Source organism: Adiantum capillus-veneris, chromosome 3, assembly GCF_014529385.1.
Source record: "Adiantum capillus-veneris isolate H3 chromosome 3, ASM1452938v2, whole genome shotgun sequence".
NCBI lineage: Eukaryota > Viridiplantae > Streptophyta > Polypodiopsida > Polypodiales > Pteridaceae > Adiantum > Adiantum capillus-veneris.
In genome coordinates, this window is record NC_140933.1 from 7,014,339 (window position 1) to 7,037,442 (window position 23,104).

The following is a 23,104-nucleotide window of genomic DNA, read 5'->3' on the forward strand; positions in this document are numbered from 1 at the left end:
AAGGTACACGACACCAAATCACGCCGTGGCCACCACCTTTACTCAAGTTCTGAAGTCTACAACAAGGCAGTCTGTGGACCACGTGCAGTATGTCTTGACCACATTGAAGGCCACCAAGAAGGAGGGTAAAATCACATACTTGGGTGCTCCAGAAGTGTTGACAAGAATAGTCTATCATGCCATCCACATGGCTGACAACCTACCACCTATCCCGAATCAGAATACATGGATCTTGGCAGCACAACCCTCTCCAAGAGCTACAAGATCGGGTAAAAGATCTTTTAAATCAAATGACAACTCATGAGAGCGGCACAGCAGAAAAAGCTCTGACAACGAAGAAAAGAGAGCTAGAAGGGAAGAGATGAAGAGGAAAGTTGTGGCTGCCCACCAAGAGGAGCCAGCTAAAAAACAAGCACGATTTCAAAAGAGAAAAAGAGGCTTACCAGCGCAGTAGGCAAGCACAAGGAAAGGACCCAGAAAAGTGGGTACCCACAAGCCTGAAAGGACCTCGAACAAAGCATCATACAAGAAAAGAGGCCGAGGATCCAGAAGATTATTTAGAAAGAATGTACCAAGAGACCGAAGCCTTAAATTTGAAAGAGGCCGAAGAAGCGGCAAAGAAAGTTGAGGAAGCGACTACCCAAGAGCAAAGCCAGGCATCTCCCCGACCAACCTCACCGCCGCCGGAACAACAGGACCATCCCATGCCTAGTCCATCACCATCACCGCTAGGCCAAGATACCAATGAAGAAGCCGAGACCGAAAAAGAAAAAGATTCTAAATTCACCAACCAAACAGAAGCCACACAAAAAGTTGGCCACGCCAAAGGACAGGTGGAAAAGGAAGCCGAGCCAGAACCTGAGCAGGCAGCCAAAGAAACTCAAAAGCCGGCGGAAGAAACTGAAAAAGAGGTAGATACAAAAAAAGAGCATACCACTACACATGAAAAAGAGCCCGAGTCAGAGAAGGCAGAAAGGTCAGCACCTGAAGAGATGGTAAGGGTTGAGATCACACCAATTTCCACTCAGCCAGAAACTGTCGAGGCATCAAAGCCTCACGATGGCCAAGGAGAAGAACAACCATCCACCTTTACAGAACCACCAACACTTACAACATAGCAAGAAGCAACACAGGAGGTTGCAGGCACATCCCACCTAGCAAGACAGGAGGAGTGGCAGTCCACTGACGAAGTTATTTTACAAGTAAACGAGTATGCAAGGTAGATGCAAGACATGACGGAGAAACTCCGCTCAACAGCCTTAAACCGCATCACAAAGGCCAAGGAACTAGAAATGGTCATCGATGCTCTTCAAGGAGAGCTCGAAGACAGAATGATTACTATCAATGATCTCCAAAGGCAAGTGCAAGAGCTAGAGACAGAAGCGGAACATCGTTAGATAGCTAGGGACAAAAAACAAGAGGAAATGAGGAGTTAGGTGACCTCCTCACTAAATTATCTGATGCCTGCAAGGTGAAAGACGATCAACTGACAGAAGTGACGAATGAACTTCTTACCACCTCTCTGTCAGCTCAGAAAATTTAAGTGCAGTTAGATGTAGCCAACACTTTTCTGTAGTATTCCGAACAAAGAATCAATGATCATGCCATTTTCTTGCGGCAAATCAAAGAAAATCTAGGCGTGCCTCGATCAAGGGAACAAATGAAGTGTACAAGGTACTTGAAAAGAAAAACAAGGATTTAGAGCTAGAATTAAAGCTTGAACAGTCACAACGTAGAGACCTGGCACTGATGCGGGTCCAAAGAGAGGAGGAGCTTCTAAAAGAGATAGTAGAACTCAAGCGTATAAACCAACTTCTCAGAGATGGAAATTCCGACACACAGGAAGATGCAGGCACATCAGAGCCGCCCCAAATAGACATTACCTCGATCTCGTTTGCTGATTTTGAGACGCGGTCTACAACAGAGTTGAGTGGTGATGAAGATTTTCAGGTCCACATTACAAACAGAGATACAATGCCAATGGTCCAGCTGTCAAAAGCTGAAGAAGACGCAATAAAGGAAAAGATCACCTTAGAGGTGGATGAGCAATGGAAGGCCACTATGGATTGGGAGTTGATATTTTTACACTATGTCAACGTCACTTAACTCACTCCCAATCAAATCAACACTCAATGGAACCAGCTATCCTTGCCATACCCTCTCATCAAGGTAGAACTTTTACAGGTAAAACAAAATCTGTACAAGGATATGCAAGAAGATGGAGCAAATAAAGACCACCTGAAGTGGAGACTAAGCTGGCTGAACAAAAATCCGAGATACCTGATTCTGTTCACAAGAGCACCTGCAGCCTTGCAAAAAGATCCAACATTCTGTCCTGTACCCAGAGTAAGGACATGGCAAGCGCATGAAGCACTGCAGATGAAGAGGCCAACTTGGCTCAACTTCCCCAGGCTGCCAGCTCCAGAGAGAGGCCAAGCGATGGGAGAATACATGGTGAAAACCCTAATGGGCGCCATGACATTCTTCAAGAGTCTGCCAGATCTCTCATGTGCAATGCTATATAAGATCTGCAGGATGCTACTCACATGCATACAGGTTTTCAATGAGCCTGAGCAGACAGGAGTCCCATGGCTCTCATTCTTGGAAGGAAACACAGGCTTATGTTATGATATGAGTGGGCAACCTTTAGAAGAATTACTTTACGGATTCTATACCAGATGCATTTTCCTACCCTCGCATATGCTATCCTTTGAAGAAGCATTCTACACTGGATTCTTCACCTGGCGAACAAAGATATTTGCACCGGTGATAAGCAACCTCACATCCAGATTTGTAGGCTACTCACCGGTGGAACTAAAAAACCAAGTCACCATGCAATTTTTGCAAGTGCCTTACAAAGAACGCAGAATCAGATACCAAAAGGCACTGGAAGCACTGAAAGACCGCCTCGCCCGCCGTCAACCCGAAGACTACTTCAGCCCATAAAGCTGTGTCAAGGGACGACATAGGCGAGGAGGGGGGAATGTTAGCAGCAAGCTAACACAGACACCATTTTTCGGAGTTCTCCTTGTAAAACAATTATTATTTTGATAAATCGGGAATATTGTAACTCCTATTTTCTAGGTAAACTTTGTAATTAATGAGCCGGAGCTACAAGCTTCCAGATTGTATCAGCCAGTCAACTCCCAGCTTTGGTAGAACTCCAGATTATTATTTTTGACCACTCAAAAACATTGGCTAAGGTATAAAAGCCAATTTTTGTAAGATTTTATTAAGTTTTCCGATAAGAAATACACAATGTGAGCTAACGGCGCTCACTTCTCTCCTTCTCACGCTTCCTACTCCCTCTCCGGTTGTCACATTGTGAATGCGTTTATTGCATTGCAATCGTAGGTAAGAGCTCTATGCATTGACATAAGCCATTCACAGTATTTCGTAGATTTTGGCGTCGTCGACCCGCAGCCTAATTTCATCATAACTAGGAATTTATACTTTTAAATCGAAAACTAAGCATAGTCAGGGTGAGCTGTTAGTATCAATGATGACGGTTGTATAGCTTTAACTCGCCACTGGTATCTTGGTTCTTCATTGATGAACTGTTGTGGTTGAGTGTTTGGAGACTTAACTCTCCACTGTCTCATCGGTTTTACAGTTTGCAGAGAAGATAAGTGCTCCTTTTTTCTCCAAATCCATCTTGTGTTAGGTTCCCTGCTCAAAGATGCTCTTCTTTGTGTCTAACTTTGGAACCTTCTTTGATACAGTAGATGATGTCTTGGGCACCCAAATTTGAGACGGCTTGTCCTTGAGTTGTGATTTTGGTACCCAGATATGCCTGACTCCTTGCATGCTACTTGTAGCATTTGCTTGTCTAGAGGATGAAGAAGACTGATTGCTTCATGGTTTCTTTTGTTGGTAACCTCTTTTCCATTCCTCTTTTCTTGGTGCAATTGGAGCGATGAGTTGTCCTCCTTTAGGTGATAGCTTGAGTTGATTGGTATCTCAATCTGGTACTGCCTTGTACATCCGCATCCATGAGATTGCAAGAATCATTGTTTCGTTCATGTGTTTATCTGGTAAGCATACAAACTGATGAGGGCATGAAAATATGGTCTTAAAGGCATGCTATCTACATGGGTTGGATTTTTTTCTCATTGACATGCATCACACCTTCGAACATATTCTTTAGCATCTGCAGAAAGTGTTGGTCACCTTATGCCTGCCATTAAGCTTGCTCTAGCAGAGGTTTCACTAGAAAAGTGACCTCCAGCTAATCCAACATGTGCTTGTTCTATAATGGGAATATAATTGTCTTCATTTGCACAAAGACGTAAATGTTGATCCTTTTGTCTTTGATACAATTGGTTTCCAATAAGAGCATAGTCTCTTGCTTCAGTTTCAATTACTCTTTGCCGGCATTTACTCATATCCTCAGGAAATGTTTGGCTTGATAAGTAAGTAACTAGATAGTTATTCCACTTAGGAACGAGTGATATTTGGAACAATGTCACATGATGTGTGGGTGTTTGTTTTTGGCACTGAGGATATTTTTTTACAAATGATTGAACATCACTCCTCATGGTTGGCCAAAATACTCCAAGTCTCAAGATCCACTGCATAGTTTGGTCTTCTACAAAGTGGTCCTACTATGGTAATATGTGTTTGAATTAGGTATCGTGTTTTATCCTCAGGATTAATACACAAAAGCAATATTCCATCTTGATTTATTTTGTATAGCCTTCGAACTAGTAATTGATACATAGCAAATTGATCAATTAATCTGGATGTAATAGGAAGTGGTATTTGCGAATCCACTTGAGCTATGGTCATCAATGAAACCATGTTTTCCGACCATCGGGATATCATTTCCACAAAGAACAGATATGCATCTGGTAGATCATCATCTACGTCTTTTGGTGGTTCTCCTTCATCAATCCATTCAAAGAGTGTAATCAAGTTGTACATGGGTTTTGCAATTATAGTATACATGTAAATGAATCATCTGTAATATCCACAATGTCCCATGAAAGCTTGAACTCCTTTGACTATTGTGGGTCTAGGCCATTCAACAATAACATGAATTTTATCCATATCAGTAGCTATGCCATTTTTAGACACTATATATCCAAGAAATTTTCCTTGTCTGCCCATAAATGTGCACTTTTCAGGATTTAAGCTAATCCTATAAAGTATAAATTTTTCGAATACCTTTTTGAGGTGTTCAAAATGATCAGTCCGGATTGACGAATGTACACATAGATCATCCATATATACTTCCAAGAAATTCCAAACATATTCTTTAAAAGCATGGCTCATCAATCTCTAAAAGGTGGCATGAGCATTAGTTAACCCAAAAGGCATAACCGGATAGGCAAAAATACCCCATTCAATTACAGAGGTAGTTTTATGTCTTATGGGGTCAACCAGAAGTTGATTGTATCCTAAAAAGCCATCTAAAAGCTTAAGCTTATTTTCCTACAACTCGTTCTAAAACATGCTCAGTGATTGGAAGAGGAAGTTGCATTCACTTTCTTGAGATTGACACACACTCTTAATTTTCCATTTATCTTGGATACTACCACAATTGGAGACACTCAATCTGTGTGTTCAATTTCATAAATGAATTTGGCTTCCTTTAGCTTTTCTATCTCTTTTTTGATCTTTCTGTAAAATGTATCATTATAAGTATATGGCCTTTGTCTGTTTGATTTCGCATCATCTCTCATAGGTATGGTATGTTGATAGATTTCTAGATCAATACCCTTGAGATCCTAGCAAAGATATCCGGATATTCTTTCAGTAAGCTTAACAAAAGATCTTCTTCTTCTTCAGTCACCTCGTTTGCAATGTAGGCAGGTCTAGGTTCTTCTCTTGGTTCAGCTAGATCTATCTTTTTTGCATTTTATGGTCATTTATAGGACTCACCCCATTTTCTTAGTTCCTTAACAGATTGTTTGACTATAATCTTTTGGTCTTGGAGAGTACATTTCTTATAATGGGATGGAGCACTCATCATATCTTTACCCTCTTCCTCAGTTGTTTCCATTTCAGTGGTATACATCTCTTTTAGAGCTCTCTTTAACTCTTGATATTTCTTCTTTCGTTCAACTCGTGTCATGGATGAATCATCATCCTGGTGTCTAGGTTTTGATTGAGTTTCCTTTCTCTTTTTATTTGATGTTTTTGATGTCCCTTGTTTGTTTTCTGAAAGATATCTACCCGTGATTTTGTATTTGACACAATCATGTGCATCTATCTGCATCAAAAACTGTGTTCTGCTAGAGACTGATGGCATGGGTTTAGATTTCAAGTTTTTTTTCCGACCCCAAATCATCAAAGGTAGTTCTTCTAGCTCGTCTGTTGCATCATAGTAGAGGTCTGAAAAGACTTGTTGAGCTTTCATTAAGTCCTTGGGTTCTTGAATTTTGTCTTAAATGTGAAGAGTTGAAATCATTTGTATGGGAAGTATGTCATAGCCATCCTCATTGTAAAATTGAGTAGGCATAGACGTATTCACACATACATCCATTGTTGACAAAATTTGATTCCACTCAGTTGGCTCAAACAAATGCTCCGGAAAGGGTTCAAGTATATAGGCTTCATCTGTGCAATCCCTTTCTAAGATATATTCTTCTGGTGTTTTAAGCTCCCATTTTCTAAGGCTTCACACATCCAAATAGGTGTCTTTGTTTAACCAAGATGGAAACTTCATTTCAGCCAAAGAGACTAAGTCAAATACTTGTATGGGTATTTTCATGACATCTCTATAAGTGTGATCTTTTAGAATAACCCTTGTTATTGATCCCACTTGCTTCAAGTACAGGTAATTGTTTCTCCAATCCTGAATGAGTTTTACTTGTTGCATGAAAGGTCTTCCCAAGATGATTTCATGATTGAGTTTCTTTCCAAAGTCCACTATTTCAAAAGTATGTTGATAATCAATTCCACAGGAACTAACTATCACTTTTCCAAGCAGTCCTAAGGGTCTTTCGATGTGTCCATCAGCCAATTGCAACTTCATTCGATTTTGTCTAATGGCTAGTTTTTTCCATGATTCCCATACTGCTTTCGTGGCTATGGCTATGCTTGCCCCACTATCAAGTATTTCCATGGTTTCTATATCATTATATCTCAATAGAAGGGTTGTGTTTCCTTCTATCCCTTCGTAGTATTCTTCGACTTTGCTCATTGGGACGGATCTAATCTCTTTGTTATCCAATTTGTGCTTCAATTTTTTTGCGACTAGCTTGTTATCGCCACCTTTTCTAGAGTTTTCCTTAGATCATTCCATAAATATGGTTTGATTTTTAAAAGTTCTCCTAAAGTAACAGTGCATTGAATGGGTGTAGACATGATTGAATGGATGTTGTTTACCTCTAGGGTCTGTTTCGCTCTTTTTATCTGAGTGGTTTTACACACTATGGATTCGTCTTCGTTATCTCCCAAGTAAGATGGTAGTGTTTTCAGAGTCATTGGTTAAGAAATTCTTAAAGCTTCAGAGCCGCAATCCCCATACAAGGATTGTACATCCATGTCCCTATTAGGAGGTAGATTGTCTAACCAAACTTCCTCTATAGGAGCTGACTTCAAAGTTAGGCTCCCATCATTAATCTCTCTCACTTTTTTCCATAAATGTCTTGGCCAGTCTTCTTCGACGAACGGAATTCCATCTAAGGCATCTTTATTGTCAAGCACTATGAGTTCTGGCTCTTTAGTTTCAAGGTGGGGTTCTTCCACCACTTTGGATTCCTCATTATGGTGGTGCATCCAAAGTGTGTTGACCCTAGCAAAGGATGCAGACAGTGATGTGTATGCTTACAGGTGCAGGCATGGGTGATAAAGCAAATATGAAGGTCCATTACAAGCAAGGAGATCCATGAAGTGTATGTTTTATGTGGTTATGAAGGCTAAGCGTAGAGATTCCATGCTTGAAGAAAAGGTTTTCACATGGGAAAAGGCTCTTAGGACATGCAAGGTATCTTGGATAGAGGAAGACATGTGGTCAGTAGTAAAAAGGAAAGTGTGTGAGAAACTTCACACCTCTGCATGAGGGAGGCCAAAAAATTCATAGTGTATAATTTTTTTGCAAAATTGGTTTTCTGTAAAAACTGGCTATTAGAGAGAAAGAAAACGGCATTTTGAGCATTTTTGCGTCTCACGCACATAGGAAAATTCTGCACCGATTAAGAGATATTTAAGTTTTTGTACTTTGCTATTTTAGGGGAGACTGCAGACAGGGGGCTGCAAACAGAACAGAGAGGGAGAGAGATTTGTTTGTTGTATGCTCCACCATAGCCCATCAATTGACGAAGAAGCAAGCTCTGATTGTGTTGCTTTCCGTGTCATTCCCCCTCCCCTTTCTTCTCTTCTGCTCTATTGTGTGGTGTTTCTGGGTGTGTGTAGGCAGATATGTCCCCCCGAGGGTGTGATGTGCAAAGAGAGAGAGAGAGAGAGAGAGAGAGAGAGAGAGAGAGAGGGAGGTGATTGTGTGCAAGGGAAACAAGAAATTGATGTGTTTATGAGTGTGAGGTAGATTGTGGTCCGGACGAGTGTGTGCGCATTGATATGGGTGTACTTGCAAGCTTGTTTGAGAAAAGTGTGTCTTTGTGTTATGATTCCGTGTGGATAGGGGTGCAACGGAATCCCTAGGCTATAGAGAGACAAACATGGTGTGTGTTGGGTGTGTTCCCTCTTTCCCCTTTCCAACGGGTTACTACCACAAGCTCCGCAGGTTTTGCTGTACTCTCGAGATTGGTTTTTGTTTTTTCAACATCTCTTGAGTAATTCTTACTAGATTTTGATAAGCTTCAAGCTTAGCTGCTTCCATATTTGGACAAGGATAGTTTTTCTATTTGTTTTCCATGTTTTAAACCTGCTTTAAGTCCCTCTTTGTAAGCTTCCAAGGCTGCATTGATTGGCTCAAAAATTTTGTCTACCAAAATTGATTCTCCAGATTTCACCGTGGTTTCCTTGATTTCACTTCCAGTTTCTTTCACTTTTTCTTGGAATAGTTTCTTGGCTTTCTCCTCGATTTCAGCCCTTTGTTTCTTTTTTCTTACCTCATACCTCTGGCTTCTTCTTCTCTTAGTCTTTTGAGAGAAAATTTTAGTATTCTCCGAGTCATCAAAGGAGTTATGTTTATTTTCTTAGCCTAGTCTCTAGTGATTACCTTGATTGGAACAATAGGTTCACTCTCCAATGAGCTACTAGGTATCACTTGGACTATGTTCACTACTGCTTTACCCTTGTTTAAAGGATTTATTGGACAATCAGTGCCCTCCCTTTTTGCAACATTGTATACAAAAAGCTGGAACTGGCTTAATGTTCTTTTCTGGATCTGGGCATTCATTTTTCCAGTGATCATCTGCACCACAATTATGAAAATTTCCAGTTCTTGGCTTAATCATGGGTCTTACCATTGGAGGTCTAACATCTTGATTAGCTACATAGTACATCGGTGCAATCTCAGGTGTAGCATAAGTCACAGGTTCTTCCATTGGTGGTGGATGTGAATTATACCACTCTCCTTCTACCATTACTGTAGATGGACTAGGCTCAACATAGAGTGTAACATGCACTAGTGCTTGTTCATCTATGATTCCCTCTGAATGCATGTACTTTACAGGAGGCACTGCATTATGTCTAGGATATGGAGGTTGTTGACCCAACACGGGTTGAGGTCTTTCCATACCCATCAATGGTCTTTGAGTTGGGGCCATATTAGGCTGATATCTGTACATGGGTTGTCCTTGTGGCCTCATAGGCACGTATTGAACATTTCCATCATACTTTGGTCGGTAATAGCACTCATTGGTCTCATGGTTGATCCATTTACCCTCGATTGCACACCATTTTTGCGGCCTAGTTTGTTGTCCCTGTTGAGGTATCCCTTGCCCTGGTCCCCTCATTAGTGCTTTTTGCATTATTCATCATTTTGAGTATGTCTTCTATGGCTATAAGCAATGTTGTTATCGCCGTTCCCACTTGTGTTGGTTTGGTGGATGCTATTTTCTCACTTTGACTATCCTTAGGGACATCTTCTTCATTGAAAATATCACAATTGTCTCCCAAGGAAATGGCATCTGATACACACTCTTCTAGAGTCATGTATTTCTTGCTATACAATATAGCATGACGCTCTTTGTTTATCAGTCCCTTTAGAAATAACGATACTAATCTTTGTTCTGCAGGTATTTCTAGTTATGGGCATCTTGCAATGTATTGCTTCATTCTAGTTACACAATCCCTAATAGACTCACCTTGTTTCTATTTGAAGTTATACATTTGAGCTGCTGTATTATGTTTGATCTCCGTTTTGGAACATGCAGCTACAGATCCTTGATCTATTGTATTTAAATCCATGATTGATCTCGCTGGAATGTTTTGGAACCATGTCAATGCTTTTTCTTCTAATGTCATTCCAAATCCCTCAAATTGAGTATGGAAGTCAAATATGCGTTCTGCTCTTAGCACTTGCTTAAATCTTGCTAAGTGGTCATATGGATCCCCAAATCCACTGTATTTTCTGATCCATTTTTGAAAATCAGCTGGTCTGATACGTCTATTTGGTTCAACTCCAAGTCTCCTAGCAGTTGGTCCTGTCTTGAGTCCTTCTGTTAGCAGCAAGCTAACACAGATACCATTTTTCGGAGTTCTCTTTGTAAAACATTTATTATTTTGATAGATCGGGAATATTGTAACTCCTATTTTATCGGATAAACTCTGTAATTAATGAGTCGGGGCTACAAGCTTCCAGATTGTATCAGCCAGTCATTTCCCAGCTTTGATAGAACTCCAGATTATTAGTTTTGATCATCTAAAAACCTTGGCTAAGGTATAAAAGCCAACTTTTTTAAGTTTTTTACAAGTTTTTCGATAAGAAATACACAGCGTGAGCTAACGACGCTCACTTCTCTCCTTCTCGCGCTTCCTACTCTCTCCTCGGTTGTCACATTGCAGTCGTGTTTGTTGCATTGCAACCGTAGGTAAGAGCTCTACGCATTGACGTAAGCAGTTCATAGTATTTCTTAGCTTTTGGCGTTGCCGACTAGCATTGCTAAGATGCATTCTAGGTCGAAAACGACCAGGTCAAAAATCCACTGCTGTTAATAATCGCGATTTTGGAACTTGACCTAAAGTGGGGTTTGGGACCATAAGCATGTGTGCTTAGGTCTTATAAACATGTCCTAGAAGTTTCGTTATGTTTGGATGTCATCTGATGCTGTAATAGATGTGATTTGTTTGGGGATGAGCGATTGGCTTTTGGTGATTTCAGTCACTTGAGTGTAGCTTGAGTTAGATGTGAGTTGTTAGTTGTTTTTTGAGAGATTGACACCCTCTTGTAGCCTCTATGCACTAGTCGACTCAGCTTCGTCCCATGGATTGACAAATTAGTCGTGATTCTCACTAATATTGCAATAAGATAGGATGGTGAGGTTAGACATGCGTCCCACATTTGGTGCCGCTGCCGGGGATCGAAGAGACCTAAACTAAACGAGCGTCTTGTGAAGTTATCCTTTAACTTCCTCTAGGTTCACCTAGAGTTCAAAACTTTCTTTTAGAAACGACATAGCTTAATATTGTCGTCTTTTGCTGTGTACGTAGCTTGGAAGTAATCGTAATTATTGAGTGCCTTTAGGATTGTAGGATCGTAGAAATAGATTAGGATTTTGAGAATGATTGGTAGATGAGACAAGTCTTAAGATCAGTGCTCAGCAGAACATAAAAGACAAGAAAACGAGTGTTTGTGGACACTTTCCACAACCCCATTGCATGAGAATCTAGGAGTAGGGTAGGTAGGATCCGAGGTGAATTTCAGAACATTGCTCTCTCTGAAAGAATCAAGTGTGAGTTGTTATTGGAAGTCGCAAAATTTCAGGTCTACGGCCAGAAATAGCTTGAAAAGACTCGAAACCACTCAATGTGACTGGAGAATAAGCTTAAAGGTTGTGTGAACCAGTTGGTAAGCTCAAAGACACTTCGAGGTAAAAATTTCAAGAGTTGGCCAAAACTCAGATTATTTATTTTTTCTTGACATTTTAGGCCAAATTAAGTTTTTAATTGATTCATAGACTTAAAATACCTCATGTAAAGACTGTCTTTGAAAAATTGCAAAAAAGTGTTCATTTCAAGCCTGAAGTTAAGAATCGCGATTATTAACTTTCTGCTCTAAATTGACCAAGGTTCATACCATTGACTCATTGCATGTGTACAAACAACTTTGTAAAACCCCAAGAGATTTGGATCACTAAACTGTCAAAAAATTGGGTAAAAACTAAAGGTTGTACTAACTTTTTGAATCTTGAGTGTAAATTGGAAAAAAAATTGTCCAAACTTGTTGAAAATTGATTCATGGGCTTATATTGATGTGATAAACATGTGTACATGCTCATTTGACCAAAATTTTGCAAAAACTTGTGAGTTGTAAATAATCGCGATTATTTATATCTGTCCCATTTTTCAACTTTTTTGACCAAGTCAGCATACCACTAGTTTTAAAATGTTGTAATAAGCCCACAAACCAATTTTGGTAAGATTTGGATCATTGGATTGAAAATTGTGACCAAATTTGCAAAGTTAGTCTACGAACAGATAATTAATGACCATTGATAAAAAATTGTCCAAACTAGATGAAACTTGACTAGTGACCTTAACTTAAGGTGCTTAACAGATCTGTGTCAAAGTTGGGCAAAAAGTTGCAAAAATATAGCTGGAGTAAATAATCATGATTATTTACATCTGCTTCAAAACTTGAGAAAGTTGCAAGTTTGAGTATACCACAAGGTCAAGCATGCCAAGTAGACTTCACAAATCAATTTTGGTGAAATTTGGATCACAAAAGTGAGACTTAAGCCAGATTCTCAAAATCAGAGTTTACGGACACAAAACAGTTGATAAACTTGATCAGATTTTGTCCAAACTTGTTGAAACTTGTGCAGAGATTTTAACAAGTTGTATACTTCCAAACCAAAAAAAAAAAGTGCAAAAAAACTAACAAAAGTAAATGATCGTGATTATTTACTTCTGCTATCCAGAGACATCAATTTTGACTTTTAGACTTATACAGTGTTAGACCAACATAATATAAAGCCTGTTGGGGTATAGGCGTCGGTGCCTTGCCCGGCCGCCCAGAGTCTGGGCGCCCACTGACTTGTATACCTTATACATAGCATAAGTGTATAGGGGGCTGCTCACTCTTTGGAGTCTCCCCACCCACATTGTGTGTCTCCTTCTCTCTCTCTCACTCTCCGTCTGTGGTGCTCCCCGATCCCCTTCAATTGGTATCAGAGCTATGGTGACCGCGGAGAGCACGACGGCTTTGAGAGCTTCGAGGTGATAGCTCGCTCGCTCTCGACGGTGGAGTTCGATCGCGGAGGTTCACGGAGAGCGATTTTAGCTTGAGGAGCATTGTCTTTGGAGCTTAGGAGCTTGGTGTGGTCAAGCTTGGTCGAGGAGGCGGTTGCGGCGCCTTCCTTGGTGAGAGGAGCTTTTGAGCTCAGTGGAGCTCGTTAGAGAAGTGCTCGGCGGAGGAGAGCTTGACATTCAAGTGCTTGGATGCTATTGTGGCAGAGCTCTTGCGCTGGAGCTTGCATTGAGAGGACATTGCATCACGCAGAGTGGAGCAAGAGCAGATTCAAGACTGTGTGCAGCTCGTTTTTGCCATTTTCGGGCTCTAAACACAGTTTTTTGCGTAGCTCCGTCATGCAAAGTCAGATCTACATGATCCAGGAGTCTAGGTCAGGGTTTTGGCTTGCTCCGGACGTGATGGTGATGTCTATTTGCTGAAATTATGCTTTGAATTACAGCAGGTACAGCAACAGGTTTATTTGTGTACTTTCGGGTCCCAAAAACACTGTTTTTGGTATATCTCACACACACGGAGTATTTTCTGCAGCAACCAGCAAATTCATAGGTGTACACAGGTTTTTGGATATGCATTTGTCCAGAGAGCCACTCATGCGAGAGTGAGCGATGTTGCCATGGTCTTGGCGGTTTATGTATGCTATATATGGATTTGTGTATTTGTTTATGGCTGAGATTATTTGAGATTTGGCTCAATTTATAGAAGAAACTCTGTTGGATTTTATCCACGTTCTCGCCATAGCTTCTACGTATCCGTAGGTTGCTCTTTGACAGTTTAGTGGTTGAGTTTACTCCCACTTTGACAGGTGATTTTCAGTCATCATTTGGTTGGAGTTTGGAGTCACTTGTGTATGTCCTTGTGTGCTGTATTTCGTATTGCGCATAGCGACAGATCTTGCAAGGTTTTGCGAAATGTTACTATAGTTATCTGGCAGACATTTGGTCATCGATTGAAAGGTATTTTGGCAGAAATCATCACTCACATGTATGTCATTTGAGGTGCCATTGAGTGGTACTCGGGCAAGAGAGGGTATGCTCATATGTATGACTTTGTGAGGTGATTCCAGTCGAATTTATTCCCAGATTGGCCATTGTGGCATATATTATTGTCTCTTTGAGGTTTACTGTTGAGATTTTGCTCCAGTTACAAAGGAGACTCTGCCAAAATTTTGTTAGATATTTATGCGCGATTGAGTCATATTGACTTGTGATTTTGTGCAAGGTTTTTCACGGTTATTGGTGCAACTTTGCATCAGGTTTTGAGCCATATTTGCAGACTTTTGTTGATGCGATTCGAGCCAGTTTAGGGCTGACTTGTATTGACATTGTGGGAGCTCTATTTTGGAGTGTGTCTCACAGGTTTTACATTGTGTTTCTGGCCATATTGGTAGATAGTATCCAGGTGTTGTTGGTGAGGTGGTTTTGCTTTCTAGTTTGCTACATTGTGCTCATGGCAGAGACAGGTGATCGATCAAATTGTGACCTCTCAGAGATGCGCGTGTTTGATGGGTCAGACTTTGCGGCATGGAGAGAGTGTATGCTTGATGCATTGACACAGTGAGGGTTGCATCGACCATTGAGTGGTGATGCAGGTAGACCTTCAAACATGTCTAACGATCAATGGCAGGAGCTAGAGGAGATGGAACTATCTACGCTCTCTTTGCACCTTGCGGAATCTGTATATGCTCTTGTTATGTATGAGACTACTTCGAGAGCACTTTGGTGCAGATTACATGATATGTATGATAGATCTGAGTCATCACGGACTCGTGTGAGACATGTACATTCACGAGCACGCCGACAGGTGACATGTTGGAATTGAGGTCATTCTGGACACGTTAGACGGCGTTGTTTTCGTCGTATGCGACATCGTAGGAGACATGGTAGTCTCAGAGATGTATGTAGTGATGCCATGGACTCAATTGCTTTGACAGTTGAGGCAGATGTAGTGTCGGAGTATACTAGTGACGGGGATGTCACTTTTATCTCGACCTATGCATGAGATGCTATACATGTGGATAGACACGTAGAGCGGTCTTGCTCTAGTGAGTCACGGCAGATTGAGTGGTCATGTTTGCAGTGGATGATTGTAGAGGAGGCTGAGATGTCAGCGATTATGCATTCATTCCTTTCTATGCTCGACAGTGAGCATGGGGATATAGTTGTGCAGGATATGTCTTCCAGCAGACACCTATAGCAGCTGGTTTGCTCTGAGGTTGCACGACAGGTTGATGCGTCTTTTGCGGACAGTCAGGAGATGCATGTGGCTGACACTCCTTGTTAGTTAGAGATGCCTATTGCCAAGGATATATATGTTGATGCATGCTCCGTAGAGCTAGCAGGCCCCGCTAGCATTGCATCGGCATTCGGTGGTCTCATGTATGAGATGCTGATCTTGAGACCGGATATCGCAGCTGCAGTGGGAGCATTTGCTGTTGGGGTTGTCAGTCATTTGTTGACTGATGATGGCATAGTGCACGAGGGAGATATGCAGGTATTGCATACATACTTGTAGTACGTGTGTGGTACGTCTCGTGGTGTATGGACTTACACGGGAGCAGGACAGCCGGATGCACACGATCACAGCCAGCCAGTGGGCATCGCTTGAGAGTGGTTTTCTCTCGCCTTTTGTAGTCTTTAGACTATGTTCTCTTGCTTAAAGGCACAATCGCCTTTAAGTGGGAGGTTGTTGGGGTATAGGCGTCTGTGCCCACCCCGGCCGCCCAGAGTCTGGGCGCCCACTGACTTGTATACCTTATACATAGCATAAGTGTATAGGGGGCTGCTCACTCTTTGGAGTCTCCCCACCCACATTGTGTGTCGTGTCTCCTTCTCTCTCTCTTGATACCAATTGAATCTAGTAACCACTGTGAAGACAATGTGCAATCCGATATGCAATCCGTAGACATAAGATCGTCTAAAGACAAGCTAGATGTAAATGTGACATCGCCATCACAAACATACTCAATAACCACCGTACTGATCTCACTAGCATCTGTTGTGCCTGTGCACACACGCGCTCCCTCCGCACCTACGCTGTGATACCAATTGAAGGGGATCGGGGAGCACCACAGACGGAGAGTGAGTGAGAGAGAAGGAGACACGACACACAATGTGGTTCGGGAGACTCCAAAGAGTGAGCAGCCCCCTATACACTTATGCTATGTATAAGGTATACAAGTTAGTGGGCGCCCAGACTCTGGGCGGTCGGGCAAGGCACAGACGCCTATACCCCAACAAATCCACATGGCAATTTTGGGTTCAATCGGATCAAAATTGGTACATGTACACTCAGTTTCCAGGTTGCAGATCAAACCTTTGATTTTTGCTAAGTCGAATCTGAAAGTCAAATTTTGACTCCCATAGCTCGATTTGAAGTGATGCACAGAGACCAACCACGAGAGTTAGCAAAAACTCTACTGTCTTTATAGAAGAATAGCTAACTTGATCAAATTTGTACAGGAATCAGGTTGCAGACGAGGAATCAGTGGCTTGACAGAAAGTCACAATCGAATCAAGTGGAAATTGATGATAAGACAATCCAAAGGTGAGTACTCTATCCAGGGCTTAATAAGTCTATATGAACCTTAGATCTCGTCGTGTAATAGGAAATCAGGACATACTAGGAGAAACCTCCAGTAGAGTATCCATCGAAGAAAGCATGAATCAAGACAATTCCTTGTACACAATTCTTGAAGAAGTCTCAGACACTTTTTCAGATTCAACATCTGAAATGTCTTCTTACTCGACTCACTCGAAAACCGGAACGACAATGCGCTATAAGTATATACTATCTTTTTACAAGACTAATCACCATGGAGCCCAGGTTTACTTGGATCCTAACGAGGAGTATGCTATTCGCATTGATGACCATGGTATTGAGTTCGAAGAAGAGATTAGGGCAAACAAACAAGGAAAAATGTACATGGATAGAAACAAAACTCAATATGTACAAGTTGAAAACCCTAATTTAGTAGACAGATAGGGATTAGAGGTAAACACCATAATCCCAGATGTGTCAACAAAAGAAGTACCACCAACTTTAGAATTCGAGGGATACGCTCAAGTAGGTTTGAAGCCTTTGAACAGGAACAGGAACAACTGCCAGAAGACCTGGAGTTGAACCAAACAGACACGTCAAACCAGCTGATTTTCAAAAATGGGTCAAAAAATACAGTGGATCAGGGGATCCATATGACCACTTAGCAAGCTTTAAGCAAGTGCTAAGAGCAGAACAAATATTCGATTTCCATACTCAATTCAAAGGGTTTGGAATGACATTAGAAGGAAAAGCATTGACATGGTTCCAAAACATTTCACCAAGGTCAGTCATGGACTTGAACACATTAGCTCAAGGATTTATAGCTGCTTGTTCCAAAACGGGGATCAAACATAATACGGTAGCTCAAATCTACAGCTTTAAACAGAAACATGGTGAGTATGTTAAGGATTTTGCAACTCGAATGAAACAATACATTGCCAGATGCCCAGAGCTGGAGATACCGACAGAAGAACGAGTTGTATCTTTGTTTTTGGAGGGACTGCTAAACAAAGAAATTCATGCTTTACTCTATAGTAAAAAGCACACAACCCTAGAAGCGTGTGTGTCAGATGCTATTGACTTAGGAGACAATTGCAAAATAGAAGATGTTCCTAAGGATAACTAAAGTGAGAAAACAACATCCACTAAACCAGCACAAGTGGGAACGACTGCTGCAACACCATTCTCAGCCATAGAAGATATGTTTAAAAGGATGAACGACATGATGAACAACATGCAGACAACACCTATGAGGGGACCAGTACAAGGGATACCTCCACAGGGACAACCAATTAGGCCACAAAAATTGTGTGCAATTGAGGGTAAATGGACCAACCATGAGACCCACGAGTGCTACTTCATACCAAAGTATGATGGGAACGTTTAGTACGTGCCCATGAGGTCACAAGGACAACCCATGCACAGATATCAGCCTAATATGGCCCAAGCTCAAAGACCACCAATGGGTATGGAAAGACCTCAAACTGTGTTGGGACAACAACCTCTATATCTAGGACATAATGCAGTGCCTGTAAAGTACATGCACTCTAAAGGAGTCATGGATGAACAAGCATTAGTGCCTGTTACACCCTATGCAGAGCCTAGTCCATCTACAATAATGGTAGAAGGAGATTGGTATAATTCCCATCCCCCACCAATGGAAGAAGTCGTGACTTATGCTCCACCAGAGCTCGCACAAATTATGTAGCTAGTCAAGGTGTCAGACCTCCAATGGTAAGACCCATGATGAAGCCAAGAACAGGAAACTGTCATAACTGTGGTGCTGATGATCATTGAAAAAATGAATGTCCAAAACCTGACAAAAACCTCAAACCAGTTGAAGACTATTGCATACAATGTTGCAAAAAGGGAGGACACTTTCCGAAAGATTGTCCTAAAAATCCTTTGAACAAGGGTAAAACCGTAGTAAACGTAGTCCAAGTGATACCTAGTAGCTCATCAGAGAGTGAACGGATTGTTCCAATCAAAGTAATTGCTAGAGCCCAGGCCAAGAAAAAGAAACACAACTTCTCTGATGATTCGAAAAATACAAAAGTTTCCTCTCAAAGAATCAAGGGGAGCAGAAGCAAAAGATATGATATGAGAAAACAAAAACAACGGATAGAAATCGAGGAGAAAGCAAAGAAGCTATTCCAGGAAAAGTTAAAAGAAACTGGAGTTGAATTCAAGGAAACAACCGTGAAATCTGGAGGATCCATTCTGGTTGATAAAATTTTTGAGCCTATTAATGCCACTTTGGAAACCTACCAAGCAGGACTTAAAGCAGGCCAAAACATGAAAAACAAATGGAAAAATTAACCTTCTCCAAACATGGAAGCAGCTACACTGGAAGCTTATCAAAATTTGGTAAGAATCACGCAAGAAATGCTGGAAAAACAAAAACCCAAGCTTGAAAGTATCGCAAAACCTGAAGATCTTGTGGTGAGAGACACTAAAGAGAAATCTGATGTGGTGGCAGAACCCCACCTTGAAACAAAAGAACTAGAGCTTATAGTGCCTGACAGCGAAGATGTCTTAGACGGAATTCCATTCGTAGAGGAAAATTGGCCAGGACACTTATGGGAAAAAGCATGGATGTACAATCCTTGTACGGGGATTGCGGATTGGAAGCTCCAGGAATGTCGAAACCATTGACCTTGAAAACATTACCTTCTTACTTGGAAGATAACGAAGATGAATCCATCATGTGTAAGACCACTCAAGTAAAAAGAGCTGAACAGACCCTAGAAGTAGACAACATTCATTCAATCATGTCTACACCCATCCAATGCACTCTTACCTTGGGAGAACTGTTAAAACTCAGACCATACTTATGGAATGATCTACAAAAAATCCTAGAAAAGGTGGGGATAACGGTGTTAATCTCAAAAAATTTGGGAAAATTGAAAAATAAAATGGACAACAAAAAGATTCAATCAGTTCCCATGAACAAAGTCGGAGAATATTATGAAGGGGAATAAGGAAACACCACCCTCTCAGTGAAATATAATGACATTGAAATGATGGAAATACTGGATAGTAGAGCAGGCATAGCGATAGCCACTAAAGTAGTATGGGAATCCTGGGGATAGCCAGCCATTAGACAAACTCGAATGAATTTGCAATTGGATGACGGACACATTGAGAGACCTTTAGGGTTACTTGAAAATGTGATAGTCAATTCCTGTGAAATTGAATACCAACAGACTTTTGCCATAGTAGACTTTGGAAAAAAACTCAACTATGAAATCATATTGGGAAGACCTTTCATGCGACAGGTACAACTTATCCAAGATTGGGGAAACAATTATCTGTACTTGAAGCAAGTGGGATCTATAACAAGAGTTAATCTAAAAGATCACACTTATAGAGATGTCTTGAAAAAACCCATCCAAGAGTTTGATTCAATCTCTTCGGCTGAAACTGAATTTCCATCCTAGTTAAACAAAGGCACTCCTATCTCGATGTGTGGAGCTTTAGAAAACGGAAGCTTAAGACGAGAAGAATGTATCCTAGAAAGGTACAACACAGATGAAGCCTATGTACCTAAACCCCTTTCCAGAGCATTTTTTTGAGCCATTTGAATGGGCTCAAATTTTAGTGGCAATGTATGTATGTGTGAATATGTCTATGCCTACTCAATTTTGCAATGAGGATGGCTATGACATAATTCGCATCCAAATGATTTCAATCCTCAACATTGAAGACGAAGATGAGGAACCCAAGGACTTAACAAAAGCTCAACCCCTTTCCAGAGCATTTTTTTGAGCCATTTGAATGGGCTCAAATTTTAGTGGCAATGGATGTATGTGTGAATATGTCTATGCCTACTCAATTTTGCAATGAGGTGTTTTTTTAGACCTCTATTACGATGCAACTGATGAGTTAGATGAACGCTCAACTACCTCAGAAGATTCGAGGTTAGAAAAAGAGCATATGAGAGCTAAGCTAGTTTTAAAAGGAGGGGAGGAAAAGTTTTTGACTTTCCAAACCAGAAATCAAGAAGACAAAAATGGTATAAACAGAAGAGAGACACCAGAATTGTGAAAACACGACCTATGCCATTGGTCTCTAGTAGAACCCAATTTTTGATGCAGATAAATGCAAATGATTGTGTCAAGGACAAAATCACTAGCAGATATTCTTCAAACAAAAACTCCGAAATGTCTCAAACATCGAGAAAAGCAAGAAAGGGTACTCAAGAAAACCCACAGGATGAGAAACCACTCATGACCAGAGTCGAGCAAAAAAATAAATATCAAGAGTTGAAAAAAGCTCTAAAGGAGATATACACGACTGAAATAGAAACCACAAAAGAGGATGGTAAAGATGTAATGAGTGTTCCATCCCATTACAAAAAGTATACTCTCCAAGATCAAAAAAATATAGTCGAACAACCTATTAGGGAACTACAAAAACAGGGTGAGTCTTACAAAGGGCCAGAAAACGCTAAAAGGATAGACTTGGCTGAACCGGGAGAAGAGCCTAGACCGGCTTACATTGCGAATGACCTAACAGAAGAAGAAGAAGAAGAAGAGCTCTTGCTGAGCTTGTTAAAGGAATACCGAGATATCTTTGCTTGGTCGTACAAGGATCTCAAGGGTGTCGATCCAAAAATCTTCCAACATACCATACCCATGAGAGATGATGCGAAACCAAGTAGACAAAGGCCATACATGTATAATGAAACTTTTGCCAGGAAAATAAAAGAAGATATTGAAAAACTAAAGGAATCCGAATTCATTTACGAAATTGAACACACAGATTGGGTGTCTCCGATTGTGGTAGTACCCAAGAAGAATGAAAAATTGCGAGTGTGTGTTAATCTCAAAAAGGTGAATGCAGCTACCATTAGAGACAACTTTCCTCTTCCGATAACTGAGCATGTTTTAGAACGAGTTGCAGGAAAAGAAGCTTATAGCTTCTTAGACGGGTTTTCGAGATACAATCAACTTTTGGTTGACCCAAAAGATCAGCATAAAATTGCTTTTGCAACAGAATGGGGTATATTTGCCTATTAGATTATGCAGTTTGGGTTAACTAATGCTCCAACCACATTTCAAAGGTTGATGAGCCATGATTTCAAAGAATATCTTAGGAAGTATATATGGATGATCGATGCGTACATTCATCAACCCGAGTGGATCATTTTGAACACCTCAAAAAGCTATTCGAAAAATATAGACTTTATAGGATTGCGTAAATCCTAAAAGTGCATTCATGGGTAAGCAAGGAAAAATTCTTGGATATATAGTGTCTAAAAATGGCATAGCTATTGATATTGAGAAGATTCATGTCATTGCTGATTTGCCCAGACCAACAACAGTCAAGGGGGTACAAGCCTTCATGGGGCATTGTGGATATTACCGACGGTTCATCTACATGTACGCTATAATTGCAAAACCCATGTATAGCTTGATTACACACTTTGAATGGACCGAGGCATGTGAAGAATCCTTCATGAAGCTTAAGCAAGCTCCCACCTCAACTCCAATATTGAAAGCACCCGATTGGAATAAGGTATTCCATGTACATGTAGATGCTTCCAATTTTGCTATCAGTTGTATACTAGCTCAACTAGATGATGGGAAAATTGACTTTCCTATTTCTTATGCTAGCCAATAATTGAACATGGCGGAAAAGAATTACACCACCACCAAAAGAGAAGGATTAGGAATGATCTATGCTGTTAAAAAGTATAGGCATTACCTATTAGCCAACAAGTTTGTGTTCTTTGTGGCCCACCAAGCTTTGTGTATTTGGTCAACAAGCCATGAAACACAGGGAGAATAGTGAGATGTTTCATCATTCTTCAGGAATTTGATTTCACTGTGGTTGTAAAAAAAGGCACTACACATCAATGAGCAGATAGTTTTTCAAGTATTTTTTCAAGAGAACCACCTAAAGGGGTAAACAATGATGTACCAGATGCCTATTTGTTCTCCGTGGAAATGACACCTCGATGGTCAAAAAACATTGTGTCATTGATGACAATAGCTCAAGTGGATTCACAAATACCACTTCCTAGTACAATCAGAGTAATCGAGCAATCAGCTATGTATCAAGTACTAGCTGGTAGGCTATAGAAAAGAAATCAAGACAGGATATTTCTCTTATGCATTAATCCTGAAGAAAAAGAGCAGTACCTAAGTCAACCACATGTTACCATAGCAGGACTTCACTTTGCGGAAGACCAAACTATGCAACGAATCTTGAGACTTGGAGTATTTTGGCCGACTATGA